We start from the raw sequence: 20,181 nt of genomic DNA, 5'->3' as shown, positions 1-20,181 counted from the left end.
ACCCAATTAACTTTAACATAGAATGGTTTGCCCAAATTTGGCTTGTACTAAGAGAAACACAGGGTTCTTTGAGCACGATTTTCTTAGATTTGTTGTTGCGGCCATCCTCCAAATCTCAGCTGCAAAGCCAAATTCGTCTTGCTCTTGTTGGAAGCTGGATGGAAATATATCTTCTTGTTTATCAATTGGTTGGAAACAATCTAATTTTGTAATAGAAATCATGTTGTACTTATCTTGATTGTAACTGCTCTCTGATCTCTCTTTATTTAAATCACAACAGAGATCAGAGAGGGGGGTGATTTCAAAGGGATTCGAATGATGGAATTGAGGATGAATTAGAGATTCAGAATTGAGGATGGCAAAGAGAATGGATAATGGCTGAGAGATTGAGAGATTTCTTGTTGTAATCCACTGTAACTCTGCTTTGATATTTTAATCTAAATCTAGTTGCCATTTCATCTTTGATCCTGAAGTAACCCAGCAGCATCCGCTGGCGGCTAAGGGCCCAGCCTCCGGTGGAGCACGCTGCTACTGTATTATATCTTTATGCTTCATGTGTGGTTTGATTTCTTTCTTTTACTCTGTTCAGTAATCTGATGCATTTTACTGTTTTACATATCAGCGCTATTAGATATACTTGATTGGATACTATCGTTATCTGCAACAGGAATGCTATGTTATCATTTTAACTTTGTATCGCATTGCTGTTCCTTTTGATAATTGATATAACATTGATGTTCCTTACAGATTGTCATTCTATTACAGATTAGCCGTGCTGTATGTTCCTAAATCGGTACAACTGTATGATGTATTCTTAAATTGTGACTGTTGTTTATTCAGGATTGCTGTTCCGTTACAATTGCTGTTACTTTATAACTGTGATTCATGCATATTATATCGAAGCTTGGATTACTGTCCCTTTTAATGATAAGTGTGTTACGTGCTTGATTTGGATTGTTGTACATTCATATTTAGTTGTTGTCCCATTTCTGAATTGTTGTTTCATTTCAATTGCTGGTCTATTTCAAGATTGCTGATTTGTTGTTTCATTTACTTGCCATTTCTTAAGGACAGACTCAGGCTGTAGTGAGTGTCAGCTTCTGCTATTTGGCTCCCAGACCTCTGATCTGCTTCCATCAGTTATGAAAGGGATAGGTTATTGCCACCAAACCCTTGGCTGATGTGTTTTTCTATTTCATTGTTATTTCCTTTACTTGCCATTTCATTTATATTCATCAAGGATGATCTCAGGCTGTAGTGAGCCCCAGCATCTGCTACCTAGCTCCCAGAACTCGGATTTGTTCTCATCAGTTATGAAAAGGATGGGTTATTGCTACCGAACCTTCGACTGATGCAATTCTTGGTGTGATTTAGCCTTTTGAAGTAGTTAAGTTGTAGACATGCACCCATTTACTTTGTTGTCCATTTCTATTGATTAATTGCACTAGTTTGCTTTTAAAGAGTTTTCCTAGTTTACTTTCAATGGCAGCTTTAGTTCAAGTTCGATTTCCTTTTGATTGCTTTAAAACAGGACTGTCAACTGTAGAGAACATTGGTTATTGCTTCCTCATTCCCAGATTGATTGTCTTGTTCCGGTTTGATTTCAATTGCATCAATCTCTAGAGGAATGAGTTATTACTACTGTATCCTCAATTGATGTTTGCTGAGTGAATAGTTGGATTTTAGAGCATTTGAGTTTATGTTATTGTTAGATTTCTTTTTCAAGCATTCATTTACTTTTGTAGCTTTTAAGCACTATACTACAAAACATTACTCCTGAGTAAATAGCCGCCTCAGACGGAGTACACTCTTGAAATAAAAAGTCGTCCCTGGGTTGATAATTAATGTGAAGGTAATTAGGAGTTTAAAAGACACATTTTTATCCCTCCACATTTTGGCGCCATTGCCAAGGAGAGTGTAGCCATTTCTAAAGAGTAGTGTGAATCTGATGAGTTCCTGCTAGGGAAGAGTTGGATCTTAAAAACGGAAGGTAAGAACCTGCGTGCGGAGCATGTAAAAGCCCTGCTCCACTGTCCACTTTCCTAACAGATTTGCTGTTTCTTTGTTGTGTAGAAATAGATGTTTGAATTTTTGTGTGAATGACTAGGAAAAAATAGAAATTTTGAAAAATGAATCACATAATTTCACTCAAGTGGTGATGTAAGCACCACCCATTTCACTAACTAATTGACAGGAACATTGGAAGAAGGAGCTTCGAAGGAACACATGAAGAACATCTTCTGTTATGGTAAGAAACTGCCCAACATTTTTTTTTTGAATTTCCTGCTCAACTAATTCCACACCCTCACCACAATAAACCAGTTCAACATGCTTACAGTGTTGGACTGTCAAATTTACCCAACCTTCCAACCCATTCTATCTCACATGTGCCATTAGATAAAATTTACAATGAGATTCAGAATGTTTTAAATTCAAAAATTGTAGAAGCTATGGAAGAAAATGAGGTTTCTTGTAGGTTGCACCAACAAACCATTTTAAAAGCTCAAGAGCTTCATGGTATGATAGGAAATCAAGAAAGCAATGGATATATTGAATATTGGTTTCACTCCATCACATGTTTGCATCATCACTCCATACTTCAACAATTTTTGATACCATCTTTTCAAGGGAAGTTGGCTTCTCATACCCTAATTTTTATCAACATGCATTTTTCAAATTTGGATATGTGCATACGTAAAGCCTCAATTCTAAAATGGTTTTACTGGAAATACTCTTATACATAAACATATTTGATTTTAAAAGAAGAGTAGGATAGTGGAGAAAATAAAATAAATAAACAAATAAAACAAACACATCTTTTTTATTTCTATTTTTGTATACCTAGTTGTTTTTTGTTACAACATGCTATGGAAATCAACATCGGTGATAATTTTTTTAAATTCATTTGTGTATGTAGATGACTTATAATGGAAATAATAGTTCTACAAACACTTATATTCCTTTTTATCATCAATATGAAAAAATGGTTGAATATCATTTTTTTGGCTTTCAGGCTTGATGAGATTTCTGGAAAAACAGACGGGACAATCATGTTTTGAGGGACCAAAAGTGAATATTTTAAAAACCTGTTTCTACCCTAGGTGGCCCTTGATGTCTACTTTCTAACCCAATTTTAACCACTCAATTTGGATTTGAAACGACAAAGTTAGAAACAAAACATTGATAGGGTGTCTAGTGGGCAACTCAGGATCAGAGTTGGGACAGTCAGTTTTTGGAGGCCTAAATGCTTGAACTTTTAAAACCTGTTACTGTCGTAGATTCCCCTATGAATCTAGCTTATAATACAATTGGAATCACTCATTTTTGATATCGTATGGGGAAGTTATGATCAAAATACTGACTGTCTATCGTAAATCAGCACCCTTAAAACTATGTCTTTCCGGTTGTTCCTTACAGTATTTGACCTATCAATTCTTCTTTTCTTCAAAACATGTTTCTATTGAAAATAAATAAATGAATATGCTTTCATTTCCAATTTGAATCTTTTGAATCCGACATCAAACGAAAAAATTATGCTTGAAATATCAACTGTTGGTCTAAGCTGGGTAATCGAACATGACTCTGTTATGCAGGTTGTTCTAACTAAAATTGACATATCATATCATTGAATTTTTAAAACCTGTTTCTACTGGAGATATAACTTTTAATTAGCTCTCATTTAGCTTTGGAATCACTCAATTTGGACAAAAAACAAAAAAGTTGTGATTAAAACACTGCTGGTTAGTATGGTCGACTACTGCTCTCCCGCACGTGACAAATAGATTTTACTTTGTTATTTTCTCCATGGATTTGTTCTACAGAGTAACTACTTGTTAGTTTTTTTGCATAATTATTGGATTAGGGGAGCCGTGCACCTCTCTTTCTCCATGATTTAATGTTTTATTGCAGGTGGACACTCGTTTTTTGCAGGTCCTAGGAGAAAAAGAACGTCAATTTATGGACGAGTGATTCTTGAAAGAAATTTTAAATGAAACAAAGGAATTTCCTCCAACTTATTACCCAACGGATTCATAATAGAAGAAATGAAGAATTGATTTCCATTTGAAGATTCATGTCATGTCTTTGCTGCCAAAACATTTTTCGAATAAATCATTTTTTTTTTACATCACATCATAGTTGTTGTAACTTAATTTATTTATTTACATACTGTTTTTTGTTGTTTCTTTTCTAATTTCTCTTATATTTTGTGTTTCAGGTGTTGCTTCACTCAAAGTATAACTCATCCTCAACATCAATACAGTGAACAACGAATTCCTTCTTTGCATGCTTGCATTTTATGCTTGTGCATTTTGATGTTCCTTTTCTGAAGGGACAACATTTGTGTGCACTTTTGTTGTTTATGCTGTTCCTTTTCCAAAGGGACAACATTTTCATTTTGCTGTTCCTTTTCCAAAGGAATAGCACCTTGTGGGTCCATGGTTCATTTTGCTGTTCCTTTTCCACGGTTCATTTTGCTGTTCCTTTTCCATGGTTCATTTTGTCATTCCTTTTCCATGGTTCATTTTGCCGTTCCTTTTCCACGGTTCATTTTTGCTGTTCCTTTCTGAATGGAACAACACTTCTACACTTTCACGTTTTGCTGTTCCTTTCTGAATGGAACAACACTTCTACACTTTCACATTTTGCTGTTCCTTTCTGAATGGAACAACACTTTTGCACTTTCACGTTTCACTGTTCCTTTCTGAATGGAACAACACTTCTGCACTTTCTCGTTTTGTTGTTCCTTTCTGAATGGAACAACACTTTTGCACTTTTACGTTTTGCTGTTCCTTTTAGAATGGAGCAACACTTTTGCACTTTCACGTTTCGATGTTCCTTTTCGAATGGAACAACACTTCTGCACTTTTCATTTTTGCTGTTCCTTTTCCAAAGGAACGACACTTGTGTTTTTGCTGTTCTTTTTCCAAAGGAACGACACTTTTCATTTTTGTTGTTCCTTTTCCAAAAGAACGACACTTGTGTTTTTGTTTTTCCTTTTCCAAAGGAACGACATTTTTCATTTTTGCTGTTCCTTTTCCAAAGGAACGGCACTTGTGTTTTTGCTGTTCCTTTTCTAAAGGAACATCACTTTTAGTTTTTGCTGTTCCTTTTTCCAAAGGAATGACATTTCCATTTTCACACTTTTTGGTGTGTATTTTTGCTTTTTTTTGTGCATTTCCTTTGTTGTTCCCTACAAGGAATAACACTTTTTTGAGTGTTTTTGTTGTTCATTCAAAAGAGCAACACTTTGGGAATATTTTTGAGAGCAACCCTTTCCTTCCTCTGGTAGGATTACTCCTAGTTCATCTCAACCACATTTTATTGGTTCCCTTTCATGGCATGAAGTACACTATTTTTATAAGGACAAGAATTATGGATTCTATTGAAGCGAGTTAATATCATTCACGTTATGATTTTTAATAGGACAACTCCTTGATGATAGCTTATTTTCAAAAGGGACACAATTATTTATACACTACTTTATTGCATTGTTTTCTGTTAAACATGATATTGATTGATCATATTAAGACCATGCTGGTTCCACCCTTCCTGGTTATAATCTTCTCTATCGGTAATAAATGAGATTATGGGTATATTTTTCTATTGACATGTTCAACTTCTTCCACCATCTCTACTCTTAAGGAGTACTGAGCCTCCCTCATTTTATCATAAAATTGTGTAATAACAACAAAATTTCGTTCACAGATGGAGGATAGGGGTCTCATTACGAGCCAGCCTACCATGTTCATAAGGTTGTAACAAAGTGACATTCCCATTATGGCCACCACACCAGGGTTATGATCCATTGGATAGCCAAATTATCCTTGGAACAGGAGGTCTCATCACGAGCCGGCCTGATCACTTTTGCTACATCCCAGTGAATGGCAGTGTGATTATCTGGTTACCACGCCAGCACACTGATCTCTTATGTAGAACAGCACTGTAACTCTCCATTTATAAATTGAGGATCCTAGCTCATATGGGTTAAAAAGCAACCCTGCCGAGGCTATGGACGCCTGCTGGCAGCAGCGGCTCTGCTTATGGTATTGAAGTTATATCTTATCGTCAATTATTACTATAATACCCTTTTCTTATTTTTTCTTTTTATCAGAGAAGTTATTTCGTTAACTTTTTCCCTGTTTTGAACCTTTATACATGAGAAATTGTTTTCAGATCAATCACATCATTTTCAGCTAGAATACCGTCAACAAAGCATCTTTTTAGCATATTGTTGTCCTTTTTCGTTTTGCATAAACTATCATCAATCCAAAGCGTCCTATCTCTTATTCATAACTATCTTTACACACTTTGCTCTCAATCTAACCATAACTTTCACCGTCCTATCATTGATAAGTGTACTCTGCTTCATTTGCTGATATATTGTTCATTCCATTGCCTTGCCGTCAGCACCACCCCTTTCATATGCTTTATGGTTATGGAACCCATTTTCCAATTGTAGGGGGAAATGTATGCATTATGGGATTGCATGCGATATGATTACTGCACTTTGCCATACCTTGTTGATTTGACAACATATTAATATTGCATGTATACATAAGTTTTTCTAATTGAAATTTTGCATGCATCTTATCTGTTGCTATTCAAAGCTAACACTATGGATTCAAGAACATTGTATGCAAAATAGTGCTTTGTTTACAGGAGAACAACAAGTATGGGCAGAATTCTATTCATAGCATGACCACACTATTGCACTTAACAGAAGAGGCTCGCGAACGTGAACAATTCTTCAGACATGATGTGCTTACCTGGATTCCACCTTTTGCATCACTTTCCGCACCAACTCAGCTTCAACAACTGCTAATCCATATATGTCATTTCACATTTTTCTTTTTGGAGGTAAAACTCGAGGTAAAATAGCATAATTTTCTAATTTATTACGAATTTAGGAGAATTTAATGAAAATCCATTTTGAGCATTATTTATCATCCTTCATTTCACATCTTTACCACTTCTGCTTTTTCAGCAGCATATCATTTCCGAGTGTGGGGGAGTGTTCCTTCATTTCTTTCTTATGACCACGTCATTCATATTCTTTATCATCCATTGCTATTCTTATTCATTCTCAACACCTCCCTTACACCAAGCATAGAATTCCACAGATAGTAGCCACCACCTCTATTTGTTTTCTAGCATCGCATGAGGGCATGTTAATTTTTCAAAGAGGGGGAGGAATTGCTACGCATGATGGATGTTTTCTATTTTCTTTCTCATTTAAGGCATACAATTTCTGTGTAGAAATTGATTTCCATAATATTTTTAAAACTATGAACTCAATTCTTGTGATCTTTAGGAAACACAGACATACTATTAAAATACACATACCTAGATAATTTCAAGATAAATTGGTTCATAAAATTTCGGAAATCATGCACAATTGAATGTCAATGTAAAAATTGGTATGCCTTCATCAAGATTGCTAAAAGTGAATATTCATTAATTAAGGAAAAATTTATTTGTTCTATCCATTTCATGAGCTGAGATGAACATATTTTTATCGCTTGGTTAACACATGGGTTTTTGTCTTTGGGTTGCATGAAGACATGCAATATATTCAGTTTTCGTTGCATGAGGACATGCAACATATTGAGTGTGGGGGTATGTTGGGCCATGAATACGACCACTTTGTAACACTTATTTCATCCATTTTTACTCTTCTCTATTATATCATCTATTATAATTTATCATTTAAATCCATTTTATAAATGATTTATGCTCTTATGGATGAATATTATTTATTCTCCTTTATTTCTAATAAATTGATGATTATGTGTGATTTTATCAATTATAGTTTTAATAAATCAGCTGTAACATTATTCACCATTTTTAGCCTCCAAGATAATTTCCAGATTGAAGACTTGATCATTAAAAGTGCCAACTCAGAAATTCGCTGGAATAAGAAGTGACGGTTTTGCGGTTGAGATTCTGAGCAAATGAAGCAGAATCTGGAAAATCTGGAACATGGGTTTTGTCCAGAACGGACCCAATTAACTTTAGTAAATAATTGTTTGCTCAAATTCGGCTTGTACTGAGAGAAACACAGGGTGCTTTGAGCACGATTGTCTCCGATTTGTTGTTGCGGCTGTCCTCCAAATCTCAGCTGCAAAGCCAAATTCATCTTGCTCTTGTTGAAAGCTGGATGGAAATATATCTTCTTGTTTATCAATTGGTTGGAAACAATCTAATTTTGTAATAGAAATCATGTTGTACTTATCTTGATTGTAACTTCTCTCTGATCTCTCTTTATTTAAATCACAACAGAGATCAGAGAGGGGGGTGATTTCAGAGGGATTCGAATGATGGAATTGAGGATGAATTAGAGATTCAGAATTGAGAATGGCAGAGAGAATGGATAATAGCTGAGAGATTGAGAGATTTCTTGTTGTAATCCACTGTAACTCTGCTTTGATATTTTAATCTAAATCTAGTTGCCATTTCATCTTTAATCGTGAAGTAACCCAGCAGCATCCGCTGGCGGCTAAGGGCCCAGCCTCCGGTGGAGTACGCTGCTGTTGTATTATATCTTTATGCTTCATGTGTGGTTTGATTTCTTTCTTTTACTCTGTTCAGTAATCTGATGCACTTTACTGTTTTACATATCAACGCTATTAGATATACTTGATTGGATACGATCGTTATCTGCAACAGGAATGCTATGTTATCATTTTAACTTTGTATCGCATTGCTGTTCCTTTTGATAATTGATATAACATTGCTATTCCTTACAGATTGTCATTCGATTACAGATTAGCCGCACTGTATGTTCCTAAATCGGTACAACTGTATGATGTATTCTTAAATTATGATTGTTGTTTATTCAGGATTGTTGTTCCATTACAATTGTTGTTACTTTATAACTGTGATTCATGCATATTGTATCGAAGCTCGGATTACTGTCCCTTTTAATGATAAGTGTGTTGCGTGCTTGATTTGGATTGTTGTACATTCATATTTAGTTGCTGTTCCATTTCTGAATTGTTGTTTCATTTCAATTGCTGGTCTATTTTAAGATTGCTGATTTGTTGTTTCATTTACTTGCCATTTCTTAAGGACAGACTCAGGCTGTAGTGAGTGTCAACTTCTGCTATTTGGCTCCCAGACCTCTGATCTGCTCCCATCAGTTATGAAAGGGATAGGTTATTGCCACCAAACCCTTGGCTGATGTGCTGTTCTATTTCATTGTTATTTCCTTTACTAGCCATTTCATTTATATTCATCAAGGACGATCTCAGGCTGTAGTGAGCCCCAGCATCTGCTACCTAGCTCCTAGACCTCAGATTTGTTCTCATCAGTTATGAAAAGGATGGGTTATTGCTACCGAACCTTCGACTGATGCAATGCTTGGTGTGATTTAGCCTTTTGAAGTAGTTAAGTTGTAGACATGCACCCATTTACTTTGTTGTCCATTTCTATTGATTAATTGCACTAGTTTTCTTTTAAAGAGTTTTCCTAGTTTGCTTTCAATGGCAGCTTTAGTTCAAGTTCGATTTCCTTTTGATTGCTTTAAAGTAGGACTGTCAACTGTAGAGAACATTGGTTATTGCTTCCTCGTTCCCAGATTGATTGTCTTGTTCCGGTTTGATTTCAATTGCATCAATCTCTAGAGGAATGAGTTATTGCTACTGTATCCTCAATTGATGTTTGCTAAGTGAATAGTTGGATTTCAGAGCATTTGAGTTTATGTTATTGTTAGATTTTTTTTTCAAGCATTCATTTACTTTTGTAGCTTTTAAGCACTATACTACAAAACATTGCTCTTGAGTAAATAGCCGCCTCAGACTGAGTACACTCTTGGAATAAAAAGTCGTCCCTGGGTTGATAATTAATGTGAAGGTAATTAGGAGTTTAAAAGACACCTTTTTATCCCTCCACATTTTGCCGCCGTTGCCGAGGAGAGTGTAGCCATTTTTAAAGAGTAGTGTGAATCTGATGAGTGCCTGCTAGGGAAGAGTTGGATCTTAAAAATGGACGGTAAGAACCTGCATGCGGAGCATGTAAAAGCCCTGCTCCACTGTCCGCTTTCCTAACAGATTTGTTGTTGCTTTGTTGTGTAGAAATAGATTTTTGAATTTTTGTGTGAATGACTAGGAAAAAATAGAAATTTTGAAAAACGAATCACATAATTTCACTCAAGTGGTGATGTAAGCACCACCCATTTCACTAACTAATTGACAGGAACATTGAAAGAAGGAGCTTCGAAGGAACACATGAAGAACATCTTCTGTTATGGTAAGAAACCGCCCAACATTTTTTTTTTGAATTTCCTGCTCAACTAATTCCACACCCTCACCACAATAAACCAGTACAACATGCTTACGTTGTTGGACTGCCAAATTTACCCAACCTTCCCACCCATTCTATCTCACATGTGCCATTAGATAAAATTTACAATGAGATTCAGAATGTTTTAAATTCAAAAATTGTAGAAGCTATGGACGAAAATGAGGTTTCTTGTAGGTTGCACCAACAAACCATTTTAAAAGCTCAAGAGCTTCATGGTATGATGGGAAATCAAGAAAATAATGGATATATTGAAGATTGGTTTCACTCCATCACGTGTTTGCATCATCACTCCATACTTCAACAATTTTTGATACCATCTTTTCAAGGGAAGTTGGCTTCTCATACCCTAATTTTTATCAACATGCATTTTTCAAATTTGGGTATGTGCATACGTAAAGCCTCAATTCTAAAATGGTTCCATTGGAAATACTCATATACATAAACATATTCGATTCTCAAAGAAGAGTAGGATAATGGAGAAAATAAAATAAATAAACAAATAAAATAAACACATCTTTTTTATTTTTATTTTTGTAAAGCTAGTTGTTTTTTGTTACAACATGCTATGGAAATCAACATCGGTGATAATTTTTTTAAATTCATTTGTGTATGTAGATGACTTATAATGGAAATAATAGTTCTACAAACACTTATATTCCTTTTTATCATCAATATGAAAAAATGGTTGAATATCATTTTTTTGGCTTTCAGGCTTGATGAGATTTCTGGAAAAACAGTCGGGACAGTCATGTTTTGAGGGAACAAAAGTGAATATTTTAAAAAACTATTTCTACCCTAGGTGGCCCTTGATGTCTACTTTCTAACCCAATTTGAACCACTCAATTTGGATTTGAAACGACAAAGTTAGAAACAAAACATTGATAGGGTGTCTAGCGGGCAGCTCAGGTTCAGAGTTGGGACAGTTAGTTTTTGGAGGCCTAAATGTTTGAATGTTTAAAACCTGTTACTATGGTAGATTCCCCTATGAAGCTAGTTTACAATAAAATTGGAATCACTCATTTTTTATATCGTATGGGGAAGTTATGATCAAAATACTGACTGTCTATCGTAAATCAACACCCTTAAAACTATCTCTTTCCGGTTGTTCCTTACAGTATTTGACCTATCAATTCTTCTTTTCTTCAAAACCTGTTTCTATTGAAAATAAATAAATGAATATACTTTTATTTCCAATTTGAATAATTTGAGTCCGACATCAAACGAAAAAATTATGCTTGAAATATCAACTGTTGGTCTAAGCTGGGTAATCGAAAATGACTCTGTTATGCAGGTTGTTCTAACTAACATTGACATATCATATCATTAAATTTTTAAAACCTGTTTCTACTGGAGATATACCTTTGAATTAGCTCTCATTTAGCTTTGGAATCACTCAATTTGGACAAAAAACAAAAAAGTTGTGATTAAAACACTGCTGGTTAGTATGGTCGACCACTGCTCTCCTGCAGGTGACAAATAAATTTTACTTTGTTATTTTCTCCATGGATTTGTTCTACAGAGTAACTACTTGTTAGTTTTTTTGCATAATTCTTGGATTAGGGGAGCCGTGCACCTCTCTTTCTCCATGATTTAATGTTTTATTGCAGGTGGACACTCGTTTTTTGCAGGTCCTAGGAGAAAAAGAACGTCAATTTATGGACGAGTGATTCTTCAAAGAAATTTTAAATGAAACAAAGGAATTTCATCCAACTTATTACCCAACAGATTCATAATAGAAGAATGAAGAATTTATTTCCATTTGAAGATTCATGTTATGTCTTTGCTGCCAAAACATTTTTTGAATAAATCTTTTTTTTTTTACATCACATCATAGCTGTTGTAACTTAATTTATTTATTTACATACTGTTTTTTGTTGTTTCTTTTCTAATTTCTCTTATATTTTGTGTTTCAGGTGTTGCTTCAATCAAAGTATAACTCATCCTCAACATCAATACAGTGAACAGCGAATTCCTTCTTTGCATGCTTGCATTTTATGCTTGTGCATTTTGCTGTTCCTTTTCTAAAGGGACAACATTTGTGTGCACTTTTGTTGTTTCTGCTGTTCCTTTTCCAAAGGGACAGCATTTTCGTTTTGATGTTCCTTTTCCAAAGGAATAGCACCTTGTGGGCCCATGGTTCATTTTGCCGTTCCTTTTCCACGGTTCATTTTGCTGTTCCTTTTCCATGGTTCATTTTGTCGTTCTTTTTCCATAGTTCATTTTGCCGTTCCTTTTCCACGGTTCATTTTTGCTGTTCCTTTCTGAATGGAACAGCACTTCTGCACTTTCACGTTTTGTTGTTCCTTTCTAAATGGAATAACACTTCTGCACTTTCACATTTTGCTGTTCTTTTCTGAATGGAACAACACTTTTGCACTTTCACGTTTCGCTGTTCCTTTCTGAATGGAACAACACTTCTACATTTTCACATTTTGCTGTTCCTTTCTGAATAGAACAACACTTTTGCACTTTCACGTTTTGTTGTTCCTTTCTGAATGGAACAACACTTTTGCACTTTCACGTTTCGTTGTTCCTTTTCGAATGGAACAACACTTCTGCACTTTTCATTTTTGCTATTCCTTTTCCAAAGGAAGGGCACTTGTGTTTTTGCTGTTCCTTTTCCAAAGGAACGACACTTTTCATTTTTGTTGTTCCTTTTCCAAAGGAACGACACTTGTGTTTTTGTTGTTCCTTTTCCAAAGGAACAACATTTTTCAATTTTGCTGTTCCTTTTCCAAAGGAACGACACTTGCATTTTTTTTGTTCCTTTTCTAAAGGAACATCACTTTTAGTTTTTGCTGTTCCTTTTTCCAAAGGATCGACATTTCCATTTTCACACTTTTTGGTGTATATTTTTGCTTTTTTTTGTGCATTTCCTTTGTTGTTCCCTACAAGGAATAACACTTTTTTGAGTGTTTTTGCTGTTCATTCAAAAGAGCAACACTTTGGGAATATTTTTGAGAGCAACCCTTTCCTTCCTCTTGTAGGATTACTCCTAGTTCATCTCAACCACATTTTACTGATTCTCTTTCATGGCATGAAGTACACTACTTTTATAAGGACAATAATTATGGATTCTATTGAAGCGAATTAATATCATTCACGTTATGATATTTAACAAGACAACTCCTTGATGATAGCTTATTTTCAAAAGGGACACAATTATTTATACACTACTTTACTGCATTGTTTTCTGTTAAACATGATATTGATTGATCATCTTAAGACCATGCTGGTTCCACCCTTCCTAGTTATAATCTTCTCTGTCTGTAATAAATGAGATTATGGGTATATTTTTCTATTGACATGTTCAACTTCTTCCACCATCTCTACTCTTAAGGAGTACTGAGCCTCCCTCATTTTATCATAAAAATGTGTAATAACAACAAAATTTTGTTCGCAGATGGAGGATAGGGGGTCTCATTACGAGCCAGCCTACCATGTTCATAAGGTTGTAACAAAGTGACATTCCCATTATGGCCACCACACCAGGGTTATGATCCATTGGATAGCCAAATTATCCTTGGAACAGGAGGTCTCATCACGAGCTGGCCTGATCACTTTTGCTACATCCCAGTGAATGGCAGTGTGATTATCTGGTTACCACGCCAGCACACTGATCTCTTATGTAGAACAGCACTGTAACTCTCCATTTATAAATTGAGGATCCTGGCTCATATGGGTTAAAAAGAAACCCTGCCGAGGCTATGGACGCCTGCTGGCAGCAGCGGCTCTGCTTATGGTATTGAAGTTATATTTTATCGTCAATTATTACTATAATACCCTTTTCTTATTTTTTCTTTTTATCAGAGAAGTTATTTCGTTAACTTTTTCCCTGTTTTGAACCTTTATGCATGAAAAATTGTTTTCAGATCAATCACATCATTTTCAGCTAGAATACCGTCAGCAAAGCATCTTTTTAGCATATTGTTGTCCTTTTTCGTTTTGCATAAACTATCATCAATCCAAAGCGTCCTATCTCTTATTCATAACTATCTTTACACACTTTGCTCTCAATCTAACCATAACTTTCACCATCCTATCATTGATAAGTGTACTCTGCTTCATTTACTGATATATTGTTCATTCCATTACCTTGCCGTCAGCACCACCCCTTTCATATGCTTTATGGTTATAGAACCCATTTTCCAATTGGAGGGGGGAATGTATGCATTATGGGATTGCATGCGATATGATTACTGCACTTTGCCATACCTTGTTGATTTGACAACATATTAGTATTGCATGTATACATAAGTTTTTCTAATTGAAATTTTGCATGCATCTTATCTGTTGCTATTCAAAGCTAACACTATGGATTCAAGAACATTGTATGCAAAATAGTGCTTTATTTACAGGAGAACAACAAGTATGAGCAAAATTGTATTCATAGCATGACCACACTATTGCACTTAACAGAAGAGGCTCAAGAACGTGAACAATTCTTCAGACATGATGTGCTTACCTGGATTCCACCTTTTGCATCACTTTCCGCACCAACTCAGCTTCAACAACTACCAATCCATATATGTCATTTCACATTTTTCTTTTTGGAGGTAAAACTCGAGGTAAAATAGCATAATTTTCTAATTTATTACGAATTTAGGAGAATTTAATGAAAATTCATTTTGAGCATTATTTATCATCCTTCATTTCACATCTTTACCACTTCCCCTTTTTCAGCAGCATATCATTTCCGAGTGTGGGGGAGTGTTCCTTCATTTCTTTCTTATGACTACGTCATTCATATTCTTTATCATCCATTGCTATTCTTATTCATTCTCAACACCTCCCTTATTCCATGTTGTTTTACACCAAGCATAGAATTCCACAGATAGTAGCCACCACCTCTATTTGTTTTCTAGCATTGCATGATGGGTGTTTTCTATTTTCTTTCTCATTTAAGGCATACAATTTCAGTGTAGAAATTGATTTCCATAATATTTTTAAAACTATGAACTCAATTCTTTTGATCTCTAGGAAACATAGACATACTATTAAAATACACATACCTAGATAATTTCAAGATAAATTGGTTCATAAAATTTCGGAAATCATGCACAATTGAATGTCAATGTAAAAATTGGTATGCCTTCATCAAGATTGCTAAAAGTGAATATTCATTAATTAAGGAAGAATTCATTTGTTCTATCCATTTCATGAGCTGAGATGAACATATTTTTATCGCTTGGTTAAACCATGGGTTTTTGTCTTTTGGTTGCATGAAGACATGCAATATATTCAGTTTTCGTTGCATGAGGACATGCAACATATTGAGTGTGGGGGTATGTTGGGCCATGAATACGACCACTTTGTAACACTTATTTCATCCATTTTTACTCTTCTCTATTATATCATCTATTATAATTTATCATTTAAATTCATTTTATAAATGATTTATGCTCTTATGGATGAATATTATTTATTCTCCTTTATTTCTAATAAATTGATGATTATGTGTGATTTTATCAATGATAGTTTTAATAAATCAGTTGTAACATTATTCACCATTTTTAGCCTCCAAAATAATTTCCAGATTGAAGACTTGATCATTAAAAGTGCCAACTCAGAAATTCGCTGGAATAAGAAGTGACAGTTTTGCGGTTGAGATTCTGAGCAAATGAAGCAGAATATGGAAAATCTGGAACATGGGTTTTGTCCAGAACGGACCCAATTAATTTTACTAGAAAATGGTTTGCCCAAATTCGGCTTGTACTGAGAGAAACACAGGGTTCTTTGAGCACGATTTTCTCAGATTTGTTGTTGCTGCCGTTCTCCAAATCTCAGTTGCAAAGCCAAATTTGCCTTGCTCTTGTTGGAAGCTGGATGGAAATATATCTTCTTGTTTATCAATTGGTTGGAAACAATCTAACTTTGTAATAGAAATCATGTTGTACTTATTTTGATTGTAACTGCTCTCTGATCTCTCTTTATTTAAATCACAACAGAGATCAGAGAGGGGGGTGATTTCAGAGGGATTCGAATGATGGAATTGAGGATGAATTAGAGATTCAGAATTGAGGATGGCAGAGAGAATGGATAATGGCTGAGAGATTGAGAGATTTCTTGTTGTAATCCACTGTAACTCTGCTTTGATATTTTAATCTAAATCTAGTTGCCATTTCATCTTTGATCGTGAAGTAACCCAGCAGCATCCGCTGGCGGCTAAGGGCCCAGCCTCCGGTGGAGTACGCTGCTGCTGTATTATATATTTATGCTTCATGTGTGGTTTGATTTCTTTCTTTTACTCTGTTCAGTAATCTGATGCACTTTACTGTTTTACATATCAGCGCTATTAGATATACTTGATTGGATACTATCGTTATCTGCAACAGGAATGCTATGTTATCATTTTAACTTTATATCGCATTGCTGTTCCTTTTGATAATTGATATAACATTGTTGTTCCTTACAGATTTTCATTCGATTACAGATTAGCCGCGCTGTATGTTCCTAAATCGGTACAACTGTATGATGTATTCTTAAATTGTGACTATTCGGGATTGCCGTTCCATTACAATTGTTGTTACTTTATAACTGTAATTCATGCATATTGATCGAAGCTCGGATTACTGTCCCTTTTAATGATAAGTGTGTTGCGTGCTTGATTTGGATTGTTGTACATTCATATTTAGTTGCCATCCCATTTCTGAATTGTTGTTTCATTTCAATTGCTGGTCTATTTCAAGATTGTTGATTTGTTGTTTCATTTACTTTCCATTTCTTAAGGACAGACTCAGGCTGTAGTGAGTGTCAGCTTCTGCTATTTGGCTCCCAGACCTCTGATTTGCTCCCATCAGTTATGAAAGGGATAGGTTATTGCCACCAAACCCTTGGCTGATGTGTTGTTCTATTTCATTGTTATTTCCTTTACTTTCCATTTCATTTATATTCATCAAGTACGATCTCAGGCTGTAGTGAGGCCCAGCATCTGCTACCTAGCTCCCAGACCTCGGATTTGTTCTCATCAGTTATGAAAAGGATGGGTTATTGCTACCGAAACTTCGACTGATGCAATGCTTGGTGTGATTTAGCCTTTTGAAGTAGTTAAGTTGTAGACATGCACCCATTTACTTTGTTGTCCATTTCTATTGATTAATTGCACTTGTTTGCTTTTAAAGAGTTTTCCTAGTTTACTTTCAATGACAGCTTTAGTTCAAGTTCGATTTCATTTTGATTGCTTTAAAGTAGGACTATCAACTATAGAGAACATTGGTTATTGCTTCCTCGTTCCGAGATTGATTGTCTTGTTCCGGTTTGATTTCAATTGCATCAATCTCTAGAGGAATGAGTTATTACTACTGTATCCTCAATTGATGTTTGCTGAGTGAATAGTTGGATTTTAGAGCATTTGAGTTTATGTTATTGTTAGATTTCTTTTTCAAGCATTCATTTACTTTTGTAGCTTTTAAGCACTATACTACAAAACATTACTCTTGAGTAAATAGCCGCCTCAGACTGAGTACACTCTTGAAATAAAAAGTCATTCCTAGGTTGATAATTAATGTGAAGGTAATTAGGAGTTTAAAAGACACCTTTTTATCGCTCCACAGGAGCCGCAATCAATATTTTAACAACCACCACCTGTCAAAAACTCGACATTACATCTGTAGAACCTACCTCTACTTTGTTAGAATTAGCTGACCAATCTGTGATTAGACCAGAAGGTAGTCTACACGATGTCATGGTCTCTCTAGAATCCTGGGAATATCCGACCGATTTTCTGATAATTAACCCAAAAACCCGACTTGATGGACATCCGCTAATCCTAGGAAGGCCTTGGCTTGCCACCGCCGATGCTTACATTGGTTGTCGGCAAGGAAATATGACCATAACTAAAGGACCTGATATTAAGAATTTGGTTCTATACCCTCCAGCGCAGCCAAGTCTCACAATAATTAAAACTAACAAGTATCTTGTCTCATACCTTACTGACAACATTAGATCTCCATTGACGTTGCAAGAGGCACTTGATTTTAAAGATCAAACAGAAGATGATGCCATTAATAATTTCATCAGTCAAACTGAAGCTGAATCCTGCACACAATGTCACATGATAGAAGTAGCATTTGATGATGAATTAGAGGAAGATCCTCTAAAAGATAGACATGATCAAACAATACCTGTTACTTTTGTCGCAAATAGTAAAATTGTCGAAATTGAACCGGGAAAAACTTTAAATATCAATGCCAACCTCACATTTGAACAAGAAACTAAGCTCATCCATGTATTAAGAAAATATCAACAGGCATTTTCATGGGATTACCCTGATATGAAAGGAATCGACCCACATTTGTGTACAGACCACATTTATATAGAAAAAGATGCTAGACCTGTCCGTCAACCGCAGAGAAGACTCAATTCTCATTTAAAAGATGTGGCTAAAGCGTAGCTTCAAAAACTGTTAGATGCTAATTTTATTTATCCTATTTCTGACAGTAAATGGGTCTCTCCACTTGTGGTCGTACCAAAAAATAATGGGAAATGGAGAATTTTTGTATATTATAGGGAACTCAATAAAGCAACACAAAAAGACCACTTTCCACTTCCATTCATAGACCAAGTGCTAAATACTTTGGCAGGAAAAAAATTCTTTTCCTTCCTGGATGGCTTCAGTGGATACAATCAGATTCAGATTGCCCCTGAAGACCAGGACAAAACAACTTTCATTTTTCCTTGGGGGACATTTGCCTACCGAGTCCTACCATTTGGCCTATGTAATGCTCCTGCCACATTCCAAAGGGATATCCTTAGCATTTTCGTAGATTTAATAAATGATGGACTTGAAGTGTATATGGATGACTTTACACCCTATGGAGATGATTTTGATCCAGCACTAAATACCTTAGAAAAAGTCCTACAACACTGTATAACTACCAGGCTCTGCTTAAGTCACGAAAAATGTTACATGATGATGACTGAAGGACTTATTCTAGGACACTATATTTCAACAGCCGGCATTCAGGTAGACCCAGCCAAAATCCAAATACTTTTGCTTATTCCCACTCCTACTACCTAGACAGAGGTACGCAGCTTTCTTGGATTTTCTGGATATTATAGACGATTTATAGAACATTATTCACATATTGCTGCACCTTTATATGCACTAACTGGTAAAGTTGATTTTCTTTGGACAGACAAATGTGACCGTGCTTTCGAGGATTTAAAGAAGCTTGTATCTACAGCCCCAGTTTTGCGAGGACCAAACTGGGACCTGCCATTTCAAATATTAGCTGATGCCTCAGATACAGCCATTGGCACAGTCCTTGGGCAGGAAGAAGATAAAAAACCATATGCTATCTATTATATTAGCAAAAATTTATCCCCTGCTGAATTAAATTACACTGTTACTGAAAAAGAATTCCTAGTTGTAATACATGCTGTCAATAAATTTAGACATTATATTACAGGCTATCCTGTTACTTTGTATACGGATCATTCCGCCATAAAATACTTAGCAAATAAGCCTGTCACAAATGCTAGAATAACTAGATGGTTGATTTTATTGTAGGAATTCGATATCACAATCAAGGACCGACCTTGCAAAGAAAACCCTGTAGCCGATTTTCTCTCGAGAATGCCAAAGCCAGTTGATGCAGCAACAGTTGAAGATCAATTTCCGGACGAACATCTGTTTGATGTTCCCGTTCGGACACCCTGGTATGCCGATGTTGCCAATTACCTGGCAGTAGGTAAACTACCAAAACACTTAACCCCTAATGAGCGAAAACAGATTGTTCAGAAGAGTACTCGATTTTCCTGGATTGGGGGCTATTTGTTTCATACAGGGGCAGACATGCATATTAGGAGATGTGTTCGAGAAGATGAAATCTTTGACATCCTAAAAGCCTGTCACGATGGACCATGTGGGGGCCACTT

This window comes from Pinus tabuliformis, chromosome 1_1, assembly GCF_031772625.1.
Source record: "Pinus tabuliformis cultivar Carrire ecotype Pingquan chromosome 1_1, CPIR1, whole genome shotgun sequence".
Lineage (NCBI taxonomy): Eukaryota > Viridiplantae > Streptophyta > Pinopsida > Pinales > Pinaceae > Pinus > Pinus tabuliformis.
This window is presented reverse-complemented; position numbering follows the sequence as displayed.